We start from the raw sequence: 15,252 nt of genomic DNA, 5'->3' as shown, positions 1-15,252 counted from the left end.
AACTGTGGGTTAGGGTTGCCAACTTTTTTTTCGGCATATACGGTACAAACTAGCAAAATGGTGAAAAAATACGGATTTCCCGATTATGAACAAAGAAAAGGTGATAGCAAGACGTTCAAAGTTGTGTTGATGAACTAAACTCCTCAATCAGAAGTTTACATCGTTCAAAACCAAAGGCACAACGTTCCTGGGTTTCTATATTGACTTTACTTCCAGTCAAATATTTGACTATGCCTTCTGCCTAACCACTTGACAAGTGAAATCTGTTTCATGTGCTAGAAACAGAGTGTTACCGCAACGTGAATATCTGTACTCACCTTCACAGGAATGCCAGGAAATCACATTCCTATATACTTTAAATACTTATGAACAAAGGAAAGGTGATAGCAAGGCATTCAAAGTTGTGTTGATGAACTAAACTCCTCAATCAGAAGTTTACATCCTTCAAAACCAAATGCACAACGTTCCTGGGTTTCTATTGACTTTACTTCCAGTCAAATATTTGACTATGCCTTCTGCCTAACCACTTGACAAGTGAAATCTGTTTCATGTGCTAGAAACAGACGAGAGAGAGAGAGAGAGAGAGGGAGAGAGAGAGAGAGAGAGAGAGAGAAAAGAGAGGGGTAGAGAATTGATTTACATAGGTACAGTACATGTTAGAGAAAGAGGTAGTAGAAGAATAAGGGGATAGCCGATAGTGAGTAGTACAAGACTCCAAGATAGGTATGATCCTGTTGGTTATAGAAATACCTCCTGTATTAATTCTAAGGCAAATTATGAAACTCATTAAGAATCTTATAATGAAATTATTTGAGCTATGCCGACGTCTACCAAAGTTTCAAGCTCCCAAGTCTGCTGGCCTGTTATGTTGGCCTTACAAGATCTAAATCCTGAGATATGAGGAAAAGAGAGGGGTAGAGAATTGATTTACATACATGTTAGAGAAAGAGGTAGTAGAAGAATAAGGGGATAGTGAGTAGTACAAGACTCCAAGATAGGTATGATCCTGTTGCTTATGGAAATACCTCCTGTATTATTTCTAAGGCAAATTATGAAACTCATTAAGAATCTTATAATAAAATTATTCGAGGTATGCCGACGTCTACCAAAGTTTCAAGCTCCCAAGTCTGCTGACCTGTTATGTTGGCCTTACAAGATCTAAATCCTGAGATATGAGGATAAAACCACGTTTATGAAAATACATCACAACCCTGCTGTAGACCACTTTCCTCATTCTCTGTTATTTCTTTCCTCCGTTCCTTGATTTCTTCTCATCCTGCTTCTTATTCTCTCCTCCTCCTTCTCTCCTTTCTCGTTCTCCGACATGGTCTTTCCTTTTCTCATTTTTCTTGCTTTGTATTGTTGCTACTGTGTTAAAGGCCATAGCGAAGTCCTCATAGAAAAGTTTTTTCAAGTACGGAGACAAATATTCATTGATGAAAATAGGCAAAGCTGGTTGTTGATTGCTGAAGTCCGCTGTGCTCGTTCGGGGTTTATCTCTCTTCAAAGTCTCTAAGACTGAATCTCTGGTCTGATTATTTTTCAAAGTTACTACCAAACTTTTCACTTGTGGAGGATTGTTGGGCTTTTTCACTGTTACTTATATTATACTAAACACAGTTTAGTTATCAGTCCACAGTACGAGTACGGATATGGTTTTTAAATTAATTTGAACTTCACAATCAGCAGGAGTTGAATTTCAGCGGAAAGATCTACTGCATATTCCAGAGATACCTAGGAATAGAATTTGAAATTGACGTGACTAGTTGGGGGTAACCGGGTTGTGTTGACAACTTCAAGTTACGTAGGTATATATCTACGCTCTGCGGCAGAATAAATGATACAAAATATTTACAATTACAAACACTCTCGCAGAAGAACTACGACAAATCTCTCCTTTGTAATTTAACTTGCAATTATTGCTGACTATTGTTCACAGTGTACTGGACTTATGGTGGATTTCACCAACGACTTAATGAGAGATTTAACTAATGGGACAATTTTCAATGATGAAAATAGGAGTTTTTCATGATCCAAACAGGAGTTTTTAAGAGCTCCTCCTTTTTGGATCACTGAAAACTCTTATTTGGATGATTAAAAACTCCTTTTTAGATTAATAAAACATCCTTTTTGGATGATTAAAAATTCTCCCATTAGTTAAATCTCTCATTAAGTCGTTGGTGAAATCCACTATAATGTTACTGAAGTGTGAATGTGTGTACATTATGAATGTTACTGAGTGTTTGTACTTTATGAATGTACTGTCACTGAAGTTAAGCAACGTTGAGTGTGGTATGTTGTCAATTAGCATTAATAAAAGAGGTGAAAACGCAACTCCTTTCATTATTGAACCTATATTAAGTACCTACCCAGGGTATAAAATGAAACTTTTTTCGAGAATAATAAGTTAAAAATCAGGCAAAAAAATGTTCACCTCAAGAAAAGAAGAAGAAGAAGAAGAAAAGGGAACACGAGGCAAAAAACACTTATTTTACAAGGAAAAGTCAGAAAGAGTCGAAGTTTCTGAGAAAGGGAAGAAAAACAAGAGAAAAACGAAGTTAAGCAACGTTGAGTGTGGCATATTGTCAATTAGCATTAATACCTAAAAAAGGTGAAAACGCAACTCCTTTCATTATTGAACCTATATTAAGTACCCAGGGTATAAGATGAAACTTTTTTCGAGAATAATAAATTAAAAATCAGACAAAAAAAAAAAATGTTCACCTCAAGAAAAGAAGAAGAAGAAGAAGAAAAAAAAGGAACACGAGGCAAAAAACACTTATTTTACAAGGAAAAGTCAGAAAGAGTCGAAGTTTCTGAGAAAGGGAAGAAAAACAAGAGAAAGAGGGTAAAGAATAAGCGTGGGAAAAGATGAAGGAGGTATTTAGGAGGAGGAGGAGGAGGAGGAGGAGGAGGATGAGGAGGAGGAGAGGAAAAAGATTAAAAACAACGTAATACTCTGAGGTAATTGGGGCAACACGGAGCATTTCATGTGGAAAACAAACATGAAGTAAGTATTAGATGGGGAGAGCAAACCTAATACTGCAACAAGGAACTGTGTGGGAAACATTCGCAAAACTATAACGCTGCTTGGAAAAACACAAAAGATGAGGTAAGGAAAAAATTCAGAAAACTTTTCAGTCGTAAAAAATAACTCGAAAAGAAAATCATAAAAAAGGTTCAAGGCTGTTCCCAAATTTATACGAAAGATATTTGAAACAAACAACCTCTCTGTCAAAAGGATCACAATAACAATATTGAAAAACATCTCTGAACACTACCGTTGACTTCCATCGAGCGTGTCAACTTTGAGAATAAGTTTAGTGATAGTGACCACTTGACCAGCCAGTCCAAGGTAAGAGAGAGAGAGAGAGAAAGAGAGAGAGAGAGAAAGAGAGAGAGAGAGAGAGAGAGAGAGAGAAGAGAGGGGTAGAGAATTGATTTACATATGTATCTACATGTTAGAGAAAGAGGTAGTAGAAGAATAAGGGGATAGTGAGTAGTACGAGACTCCAAGATATGTAGGTATGATCCTGTTGGTTATAGAAATACCTCCTGTATTAATAAAAATCTAAGGCAAATTATGAAACTCATTAAGAATCTTATAATAAAATTATTTCAGGTATGCCGACGTCTACCAAAGTTTCAAGCTCCCAAGTCTGCTGGCCTGTTATGTTGGCCTTACAAGATCTAAATCCTGAGATATGAGGAAGTATACTAAGGGGAATTGAAATGAACATTACTTATATTGATACATACCTACCTACCTACATATAAAACAAACATGAGAATTCGGGAAGGAAAAATATCGGAGAGGAAATAATATTAAGAGAAGTACCTAGGTACCTTCTAACTAACGATGAAGAAAAATAAGAAAGAAAGAGTGGATGAAATGAAGAGAGAGAGAGAGAGGGAAAGAGAGAGAGAGAGAGGGAAAGAGAGAGAGAGAGAGAGAGAGAGAGAGAGAGAGAGTCCTCCTTCTTTCCTTTCTCGTTCTCCGACATGGTCTTTCCTTTTCTCATTTTTCTTGCTTTGTATTGTTGCTACTGTGTTAAAGGCCATAGCGAAGTCAATGTCGGGAGTAGTAACGAGTCTCGGAAACACACAAATTTCCATTTCTCTTGCTTTGAAGTCATGATGTGTTAATTAAGATATTAAATACACAGGGGGTGAAGACCCTCGTGGCGTGATGAACTATTTCTGATTCCAAGTTCCTCTCTTGAATGGAAGCCAAGGAGAAAGCGAAATGAGAGAGAAGTAAAGTTTGAAAAAGGAATGGAGGAAAAGTTGGAGGGTTACAAACAAACATTTACAAATACGGAGAAGGAGGGTGGTGGTGTGTTTCAGCTTTGGAGAGAATTTCCGTCCCGAAAAAATGTCTCACTGTTAAGGGAACAAGCGGTTACAAATACGGAGAAGGAAGGTGGTGGTGTGTTTTAGCTTTGGAGAGAATTTCCGTCCCGAAAAAATGTCTCACTGTTAAGGGAACAAGCGAGAACATAATAATTTTTTTTACTATCATTTCAGAACTTCATCAAAGAGATTTTGAATCCAAAAGAAATTTCTGCTCAATGACCGACAAGAATAGTGGAAACCAACAACAGTAAGTTGTTGGACAGCTCATTTCGTACATTCCGTAGTAGATGTGTTAGGTATGCAGGTATGCCTAATTAGATGTTTTATGACGCGACGCGATGTCCGTCGTGCCATGGTGGGAGGACCAACACAAGAGAATCAGAAAGGAAAATTTTGTTTACTTTCAGAATCGAACTCAGGACTTCTATAATACGAAGCAAAAAAAAAAATCGACACTCAGTTGGCTGATTTATTAGAACAACGTTAATATAATTCTCATAATCCTTTCAGAATACACCACTACCTATCTGCCTATCTTCATTGATAAAATAGCTGAAGGTATATTTGACCCGAGTTCTATTTGTCAGCCTGTCATGTTTTCTCTTAACCTACCTCCTATTTCTACCCCACTCTTCATTTCATCTCCTCAATTTGAATCTACAGGCAAATGAACATGAGGCAGAGGAAGAGGTAGGACATGGATTGACTTGTACTCGTAATTATACAGAGAGGATGAAGATGGGAGGTGGATGGTGATTAAAAGAGTTGAAACAGACAGGGTCCCTGGTGATTGGAAGAGGAAGGGAAGGAATAGCACGTAGAACATTCATTATTCATGTCGTCTTATTTGTGCAGTGAGCAGGATTCAGGCAAAATGTGATGATGGCCTTTTTAAAGAAATGTGAATGACTTGATCACGATTCCCTAGTGTTTCCAATAGTAAGTAGACAGGGTCCCTAGTGATTGGAAGAGGAAGGGAAGGAATAGCACGTAGAACATTCATTATTCATGTCGTCTTATTTGTGCAGCGAGCAGGATTCAGGCAAAATGTGATGATGGCCTTTTTAAAGAAATGTGAATGACTTGATCACGATTCCCTAGTGTTTCCAATAGTAAGGTTCTTCCCATGTAATCCTAATGGAAATAATCCTTATTGGGATTTTATTTTATATATGTGATAGCTTATAGCTGCTGATTTGGTGTTCGGACCAGCTCTTGATTTGGTCGAAACAAAATAATATTGTCAACATTTTAGAACTTTTGGGCGCAATGTGCACTAGTGAAACCCGTACATAATAGTACAGAGTAGTGCACACTGATGAAACCGACTGTGCATTGGCATATGAAACATGTTCCATACAGTTTTCAAATCAAGAGAGGAACTTGGAATCAGAAATAGTTCATCACGCCACGAGGGTCTTCACCCCCTGTGTATTTAATATCTTAATTAACACATGATGACTTCCTTATAAGTACTTCAACTCATCTCCTATACACTCGGTGGGGTTGTCAGGCTATTTTGAGACCCATTGAAACTAGATCTCTCCAACATATGTGAGGATGGTTCTATTTCTAGACCCATTGAGTTCTATTTATATTATTTTATACTCCCGGAGCTGGAACGGAGCGCACTGTGAGACATCTCTTACTGATGCTGATGCTGATATGAGATACCTAATTATGTTACATCTGATATAGGAACATATTATGTACCTACCTTGGTAAAAGAAAAGAGCCCTGTACCTATTAGATGAATTAGAATTGATTCATGTCTTTGATTTCGACTATAAAAGATGAGGTACTTGAGTTTTTTTTTTTGTGTTTAAGAGCTATTATGACTTCCTTATAAGTACTTCAACTCATCTCCTATACACTCGGTGGGGTTGTCAGGCTATTTTGAGACCCATTGAAACTAGATCTCTCCAACATATGTGAGGATGGTTCTATTTCTAGACCCATTGAATTGTTCTATTTATATTATTTATACTCCCGGAGCTGGAACGGAGCGCACTGTGAGACATCTCTTACTGATGCTGATGCTGATATGAGATAATTATGTAACATCTGATATAGGAACATAATTATTATGTACCTACCTTGGTAAAAGAAAAGAGCCCTGTACCTAGGTCCTAGATGAATTAGAATTGATTCATGTCTTTGATTTCGACTATAAAAGATGAGGTACTTGAGTTTTTTTTTTTGTGTTTAATAGAGCATATAGGTACATTGGGGTAAAAATTATAGGTAAAAAAAGGTCGATTCTTACGTTAAAAGGTGCGAAAAATCCAAATCTGACTCCGATGAAGTAGGTATCTACATAATACCTATTATGTTCAATAATTATATATAGGTTGAACATTCAATTTTTATTTGCCGCTCTAATCAAAAGTCAAACAGTTGTGACGTCAGGATCCAAGTCATGCGCACAAACACATTACGTATACATTAGTGTCACCTGTAAGCTAGGAACTTGATGTGACGTCATCGCGCACGGGAGCGTATGCTGTGACGTCAGTAAATAAGATGTGCCGGTGTTTTTCAATTTGATTTATTTCGGGATCTAGAATTCGTACCTAAAAGAAATAGAAAAAATCCCTAGTTCTTAATTTTTTCTGTCTTTCAGTTGAAAACCTCCCGAATAGATAGATAAGAGTAAGCGCATAGGGTTTATTATGCAAAATTTTACATTTCCAAGTTTAGTTTAGTCTTTGACTGTAGAGATATTGGGATAACACCTACCTACTTCATAATTCATAACACAACACAATGGCCTACCTATACGAACCAGTTATTTGCCAAAAAATGGCATGCATTTAACGCTTTGTATAGCAAACCCACGTTAATTAGGTATTTACCGAAATTATGAAGTACAGCAATTTCAATTATTTCGTACTGATTGATTTATCGAATTGTCTTTCTAAAAAAAAAAAAAAAAAAATGCAGCCTTGAAATTAAAGAGTAGGATGTGTACGTATTACATGCTTACCTAATGAATATACCTATCAGGGAAAAACATTAAAAAGTAGAAGAATGAAAAGAAAATTGTGGGGCTACGTATCATCATGGGTAGGCACTTCGTATTATGTAATATTGTATAGGTATATCAACCTTGACCTTGTGTTAATATTATTATTATTACTAATGGAAGAGGAGTCATTGATATTGTTAAGTTGTGGTAAAGCAGAACCTTTTCACAACTTCTGTGGATGCTGGATATCACAGCATTACTAAGTGCTTCCTTTGCAATAATTTTCCACATATGTACCTATGTGTACATGTTTCAATAATAACCTCACATTGGGTATTGCCGCCATTGTTTGCTACTAGATTAAAGTAGCTACTTAATTATTCTCCTCACGAGGCTGAGTGCACCACAAACTCCAACCTCACAGACGAAAAAATACGTCGACCACCACCAGGAATCGAACCCGGGACCTCCAGCGTGCAAGCCTCGTGTGTTAATCAAAAACTTGATATATATGAACTATACTGTATGTGGTGAACTTGAAATTCAATTTCAAAGTCATTTTCAAAATAAAATTAATACAATAATAATACAGTACTGCCTACTTACCCATTACTATACAATGTTTCGTCATATACTTAGCTCTCAAACAATGCGTCCGATTGAGATGAAATTTGGCAAACGAGACCCGCGGAGGTCTTTTTGATCTTTATCGGACAATGAGGACCGGAGGACCCTGTAGGGGGTTTTTCTGAACCAAAGTTCTACATTTCATGAAAAACTTGATTAAAATTTAATAACGTAGCTAGTTATCTTATCCGCATCCTTATGATTCCACCAGGTACCGAGTGTAAATAAAATCAAAGTCAGAGATCATGCAGTTTCCATGGTGAACCACTTTAGGTTAGAGAAGGTGGAAATCGTGCTCTAAGCTAAAACTCAGAAACCGCGGCACAGCGTTCATAACATGGAATTTTCTCTTCATTTTGTAAAAGGAGAAAAATATCTCTCGACTTCTTGCTAAGCATCTCAGTCGTGATGGTAGTGGGTAGAACTTCAATATTCAACATCCAAGGAGTCATCATCATCATCATCATTATTATTGAGGCGGCTTAAAATATCATCGGGATGAAAATATGTCGGCTGAGTGCCAGAAACTCAGAGTTAATGGAATTTTCTCTTCATTTTGTAAAAGGAGAAAAATATCTCTCGACTTCTTGCTAAGCATCTCAGTCGTGGTAGTGGGTAGAAGTTCAATATTCAACATCCAAGGAGTCATCATCATCATCATCATCATCATTATTATTGAGGCGGCTTAAAATATCATCGGGATGAAAATATGTCGGCTGAGTGCCAGAAACTCAGAGTTCGGTGTTGCTAGGAACCTATAGGTACATAATATTATCTATGTACACATCATATACTCTATGTACATATATGTGCATAATGTTTTATACCTATATGTACAATGTGTTATATGTTAGATATGTTAGGAAGAGAGAACATTTTGGTTCAGAGCAAAACTCAAAAGAAGACTGAAAACTTTATTTTTGAAAAGACAGAAAGAACTGCGCACAAACACATTAATGCGTTGCCTGCGAGGGAGCTTTGCTCGGGACATTTAATCTGACGTCATCGCCTACAGGAGCGTATGCCGTGACGTCAAAGTTCACGATTTACCGGCATTTTTTTAATCGATCTATCTCGGGATCTAAAAGTCGTAGAAGAAAAAGAAAAATTCCGTTGGTCCTCATTTTTCCTGCTCTATGACTTTGAAACATCACCCAAGTAAGCGAAACTGATCTATTATGTACATTTTTTCTATGAGAAATTATTATGTATTATTTTATTGTTCCTCTTAATTCAATTACCCAGATAATTGGAGATCCTGTGTTTGTCTTTTACTTTGTAGTCTGTACCTATAAGTCTGTTCATAACTGTATAACTACCTATGTTGTCTGTATAACTATAACAACACAACATACAACAACAAAGTAAAACTATGAGACATCAGTATTGTCATCATCAGGATCTATGATAGCGGTAACATGGTTTAGGTGATTCTAACATAGGTTGCACAATAGAATATGCTGAGAGATGTTAGAAGTAAAGTGATATCCTATATAGGTACTCGGTATAACTATAATTTACTTGCTATATTACTTTTCACTTCATCATAGTGATCATTAATTTATTATTAAAGATAAACAATATACACAGAGTTGCCAGCTTGTCAAGATAGATATTAGATAAACTTGTCATATCAAGTTACATTAACACTAATACTTTGTTAACCCTTCCATCGCATTAACTAATACTTACCTATACATAGATATAGACTATTTTTATGTCTGAAATTTTTTTAGGAGGAGCTTCAAAATTGAACAGCAAACAGGTATTCTAGATTAGGAAGGGATATGATCTCCCTTACCTCCCTACTATTATGTTGTCATTTCAACCCGGAACACAAACAAAAATACCTACCCTCTTTGAAATCAATTTCAGAAGGAATATACCTACATAAGCATACAACTTATTTATTGGTTTGATTAATACCTACCTATCACCTACTTTATACGAAGGGTTAATTCATAGTAACACGCAAGATCCACAAAGCGTGGCGACTGGACCATGTGGAAGAACTAACGTGAGAGACGCCAGCTTTGGAATATCGGGAACTTATCTCATTCTGGAAAGACGTATATCTATGGAAGTAGAAGAAAACCATCCTTTGAGAAAAAGGCGAATGTTGACAATGAAGAGAAAAAGAAAGAAATATATGAGAGAGACAGAGAGAGAGAGAGAGAGAGAGAGAGAGAGAGAGAGAGAAAGAGGGAGAGGGAGAGACAGAGAGAAAGAAAGACTAAAAAGAGAGAGAGAGAGAGCAGAAGAAGGCAGGACTGATACATGCAAGGAATATATGACGAGACTGAACGTGAGATGGAGAAGAAGGAGAAAGATAAAAGGAGTAGAAACGAGAAGAGAAAAAGTAATAGAAAGAGAAAGAGACAGATAAAGTTAGGTACTGTAGAATACGTAACTACATTTACATCAATACTAAAAGTTTTACTCTACATAACAAAGACAGAACATTTTCAATTTCAAAACTACCCCTAAGTTTGAGAAAAAAAACTTGGCGGTAGGGGAAATAGTAGGTACCTACCCCCCCCCCCCTTTAGGTGTCTTTTTCAACAGTATTAGGTAGGATCCTTACTCAATTTACCTAATAGCAGAGATTTTAGACAATCGTCGAAATATTGGTCCACTAGCTACCTATATTTCATAGTTGTTTTATTCACCATTTACCTTGATGAGGATGACAAATTAGTAATTAGTTCTATCAAATCAGAAAATTGAACAAATAGTAATCTGAAAATAAAATTGGAATTAAGAAGGTTTTACAATCTATCTACAATGTAGGTAGGTCCTACCTACATCCAAGTCTGCTTGGAATTTGAAATTTGAACAATACCTATAACACTTCAGGTTCAGAAGCTTCCCAAAAATTATTTGTCATGAAACGCCTGTTTTTTTCGTTTTGTATTTTGAGTATGCAATAAGCCCAGCATTTCAAATGGGTTTCATTTTTCATTTCAAATGGGTTTTCTTATTAAATTTGATTTCAGCTATGAAATTTGAAATAAACCTAATGGAGCAGTTGCAAATGGGTAAAAATTATAAATAAATGGTCGATTCCTATGTAAAATGTTGGGAAAAATCCAAATCTGAGGGCAAAACTCCGAAAAAATAACTGTAAAAGGTCGAAAAATTCAATTTTTATTTTCCGTTCTAATGCAAGAGTTCAAATATGTGTGACGTCAGACTTTACGCAGTTGTTTTTTTCGTCCGTTCACGATTTACCGGCATTTTTTTAATCGATTTATCTCGGGATCTAAAAGTCGTAGAAGAAAAAGAAAAATTCCGTTGGTCCTCATTTTTCCTGCTCTATGACTTTGAAACATCACCCAAGTAAGCGCGACTGATATATGTACATTTTTTTCTATGAGAAATTATTATGTACCTATTATTTTATTGTTCCTCTTAATTCAATTACCCAGACAATTGGAGATCCTGTGTTTGTCTTTTACTTTGTAGTCTGTAAGTCTGTTCATAACTGTATAAAGCTATGAGACATCAGTATTGTCATCATGAGGATCTATGATAGCGGTAACATGGTTTAGGTGATTCTAACATAGATTGCACAATAGAATATACTGAGAGATGTTAGAAGTAAAGTGGACCATGTGGAAGAACTAACGTGAGAGACGCCAGCTTTGGAATATCGGGAACTTATCTCATTCTCACCTTGATTCACGAGATCCGCTGAAACAATCAAAATAATAACTATAATTGACACGAATTACAGGTATTTGTTACAGGTAGGTATTACAGATATAGGTAATAAGGTAGAGCAATAGAAGCAGTTGACACACACCTACGTATATTTATAGTCAAATGATAATATGGATTGACTTACAAGTGACATCTGTGATGGTGTAGGAACTATCCTCTTCTCTCTCATCTTCATAATCCGCGTTGAAATCTAAGGGAGAAGGAAATTAAAGACAGTTCTGTTTACAACATAGGTAATTATAATTATTTAAATTAATAAAATTTTATGTGACATAAAATCAGTTACAAATATCCTACACATACACATCCCCAATCCCTGGAGACCGCTTAAACTACTGGACATAAAAATTTCAGATTGCTATCTACAGTATCTACTTATTACAAAACCTCTAATTACCTAGGTTACCCCCTTGGGCTGTGGTCCAGAATAACCAGATTTTGATAAAATCCTTAATAACCCATGTACCTACAGTCATTTATCTCACCTGCACCCTCAGTGGCAAACACATAGGCCTTGGAAGGCCGACTCCATCCGAATCTATTCTTAGTACATCTGATATAGGAACATATTATGTACCTACCTTGGTAAAAGAAAAGAACCCTGTACCTAGATGAATATTAGAATTGATTCATGTCTTTGATTTCGACTATAAAAGATGAGGTACTTGAGTTTTTTTTTGTGTTTATTAGAGCTATTATGTTCAATAATTATATAGGTTGAACATTCAATTTTTGTTTGCCGCTCTAATCAAAAGTCAAACAGTTGTGACGTCAGGATCCAAGTCATGCGCACAAACACATTACTTTAGTCACTTTAGTGTCACATATAAGCTAGGAACTTGATGTGACGTCATCGCGCAAGGGAGCACGGTGTTTTTCAATTTGATTTATCTCGGGATCTAGAATTCGTAAAAGAAATAGAAAAAATCCCCAGTTCTTAATTTTTTCTGTTTTTCAGTTGAAAACCTCCCGATTAGATAGATAAGAGTAAGCGCATAGGGTTTATTAGGGAACCTGGTATTTGTGAATGTGAACCCGAAAATACTTTGACTCAAGCTAGGAGTCCCCTACGGATGATATTATTACTCTAATCCCATACAAAGTATCTAACATAGCTCACCTAATAAAAAAATAATAATTATTAATTCCTTCAGAATAGAAACTAACACCATGTGTTAGGTACATCCTGTATTTCCTCTCTCTCTCTCTCTCCCTCTCTCGCTCGCTCATAAAAAAAAAAAAAAAAAAAAAAAAAAAAAAAACAATTACGCCATGGGGTAAGTTCCTGTGGAAAATGGGATTAGATAAAACTCCAAGTTGGTAAGTTAAAACGTTCAGGAAATATGTATAATATTGGTAAGATACCTATATTATGGAGTGCTTTTATAAGTTACAAGCAGGCTCCGCCCGCTTGCGCGTGGCTGAGGCATGGCCGTAGGTGACCGTAACGTAGGTACCTACCTACCTACCGTACTGTACCGTTTTACCTGACCATAATACTATTTTGGCACCATATTATACTTTTATTTGTTTTCGTCCCTAATTTGGGCACCACTGCGAGTTTTGAAAAATCCGTTCTTAGGAAACCATGTGGAAGAACTAACGTGAGAGATGCCAGCTTTGGAATATCGGGAACTTATCTCATTCTCACCTTGATTCACGAGATCCGCTGAAACAATCAAAATAGTAACTATAATTGACACGAATTACAGGTAGGTATTACAGATATAGGTAATAAGGTAGAGCAATAGAAGCAGTTGACACACACCTACGTATATTTAGAGTCAAATGATAATATGGATTGACTTACAAGTGACATCCGTGATAGTGTAGGAACTATCCTCTTCTCTCTCATCTTCATAATCCGAGTTGAAATCTAAGGGAGAAGGAAATTAAAGATAGTTTACAACATAGGTAATTATAATATTATTTAAATTAATAGAAGTTTATGTGACATAAAATCAGTTACAAATATCCTATACACATACACATCTCCAATCCCAGGAGACCGCTAAAACTACTGGACATAAAAATTTCAGATTGCTATCTACAGTATCTACTTATTACAAAACCTCTAATTACCTACGTTACCCCCTTGGGCTGTGGTCCAGAATAACCAGATTTTGATAAAATCCTTAATAACCCATGTATGTACCTACAGTCATTTATCTCACCTGCACCCTCAGTGGCAAACACATAGGCCTTGGAAGGCCGACTCCATCCGAATCTATTCTTAGCGAGTACGGATGCCTCATACTGGGTGAATAGTTGAAGGCCGGTGATATTATAGGACTGTGTGTAGATAGGACCTGCTAGTGATCCGTCTGACGGTATGACAATGTTACGCCATGGGGTAAGTTCCCATGGTGCAAAAATTTTACATTTCCAAGTTTAGTTTTTAGTCTTTGACTGTAGAGATATTGGGATAACACCTACCTACTTCATATTCATAACACAACACAATGGCCTACCTATACGAACCAGTTATTTGCCAAAAAATGGCATGCATTAACCGCTTTGTATAGCAAACCCACGTTAAATATTTACTGAAATTATGACATACAGCAATTTCAATTATTTCGTACTGATTGATTTATCGAATCGTCTTTCTAAAAAAAAAAAAAAAGCAGCCTTGAAATTAAAGAGTAGGATGTGTACGTACATGCTTACCTAATGAATATATCAGGGAAAAACATTAAAAAGTAGAAGAATGAAAAGAAAATTGGGGGCTACGTATCATCATGGGTAAGCACTTCGTATTATGTAATATTGTATAGGTATATCAACCTTGACCGTGTGTTAATATTATTATTATTACTAATGGGATTGAACGTGTTTGAGATGGAGAAGAAGGAGAAAGATAAAAGGAGTAGAAACGAGGAGAGAAAAAGTAATAGAAAGAGAAAGAAGACAGAGAGAAAGAGACAGATAGGTGCTGTAGAATACGTAACTAGGTACATTTACATCAATACTAAAAGTTTTACAAAGACAGAACATTTTCAATTTCAAAACTACCCCTAAGTTTGAGAGAAAAAAAAAACTTGGCGGTAGGGGAAACAGTAGGTAACTACCTCCCCTTTTAGGTGTCTTTTTCAACAGTATTAGGTAGGATCCTTACTAATTTACCTAATAGCAGAGACTTTAGACAATCGTCGAAATATTGGTCCACTAGCTACCTATATTTCGACATAAAGTTGTTTTATTCACCATTTACCAATTGATGAGGATGACAAATTAGAAAATTGAACAAATAGTAATCTGAAAATAAAATTGGAATTAAGAAGGTTTTACAATTTAGGTATCTACAATAAGTCTGCTTGGAATTTGAACAATAACACTTCAGGTTCAGAAGCTTCCCAAAAATCATTTGTCATGAAACGCCTGCTTTTTTCGTTTTGTATTTTGAGTAGGTATGCAATAAGCCCAGCATTTCAAATGGGTTTCATTTTTCATTTCAAATGGGTTTTCTTATTAAATTTATAATATTAAATTTGATTCCTTGTGTTAAGAAGAGATGATGAAAGTCTAATCAAGAGTGTTTGGGAAGGAGAACTAACAGGGACGAGAAGAAGAGGACG

General features: G+C 36.1%; 1 long non-coding RNA gene across 1 annotated transcript; it reads right to left on the bottom strand.

Moving 5' to 3' along the window:
• Nucleotides 1–11,569: 11,569 nt before the first annotated feature.
• Nucleotides 11,570–12,222, bottom strand: LOC103508155. The gene is made up of 3 exons (XR_541306.3): nt 12,160–12,222; nt 11,799–11,864; nt 11,570–11,644 (listed from the first exon to the last, which is right to left on the bottom strand). It is a non-coding gene; the product is annotated as an uncharacterized LOC103508155 (long non-coding RNA).
• Between the last annotated feature and the right edge of the window lie 3,030 nt (nt 12,223–15,252).

This window comes from Diaphorina citri, unplaced genomic scaffold (assembly GCF_000475195.1).
Source record: "Diaphorina citri unplaced genomic scaffold, Diaci psyllid genome assembly version 1.1 scaffold374, whole genome shotgun sequence".
Taxonomy (NCBI): domain Eukaryota; kingdom Metazoa; phylum Arthropoda; class Insecta; order Hemiptera; family Psyllidae; genus Diaphorina; species Diaphorina citri.
This window is presented reverse-complemented; position numbering and strand designations above follow the sequence as displayed.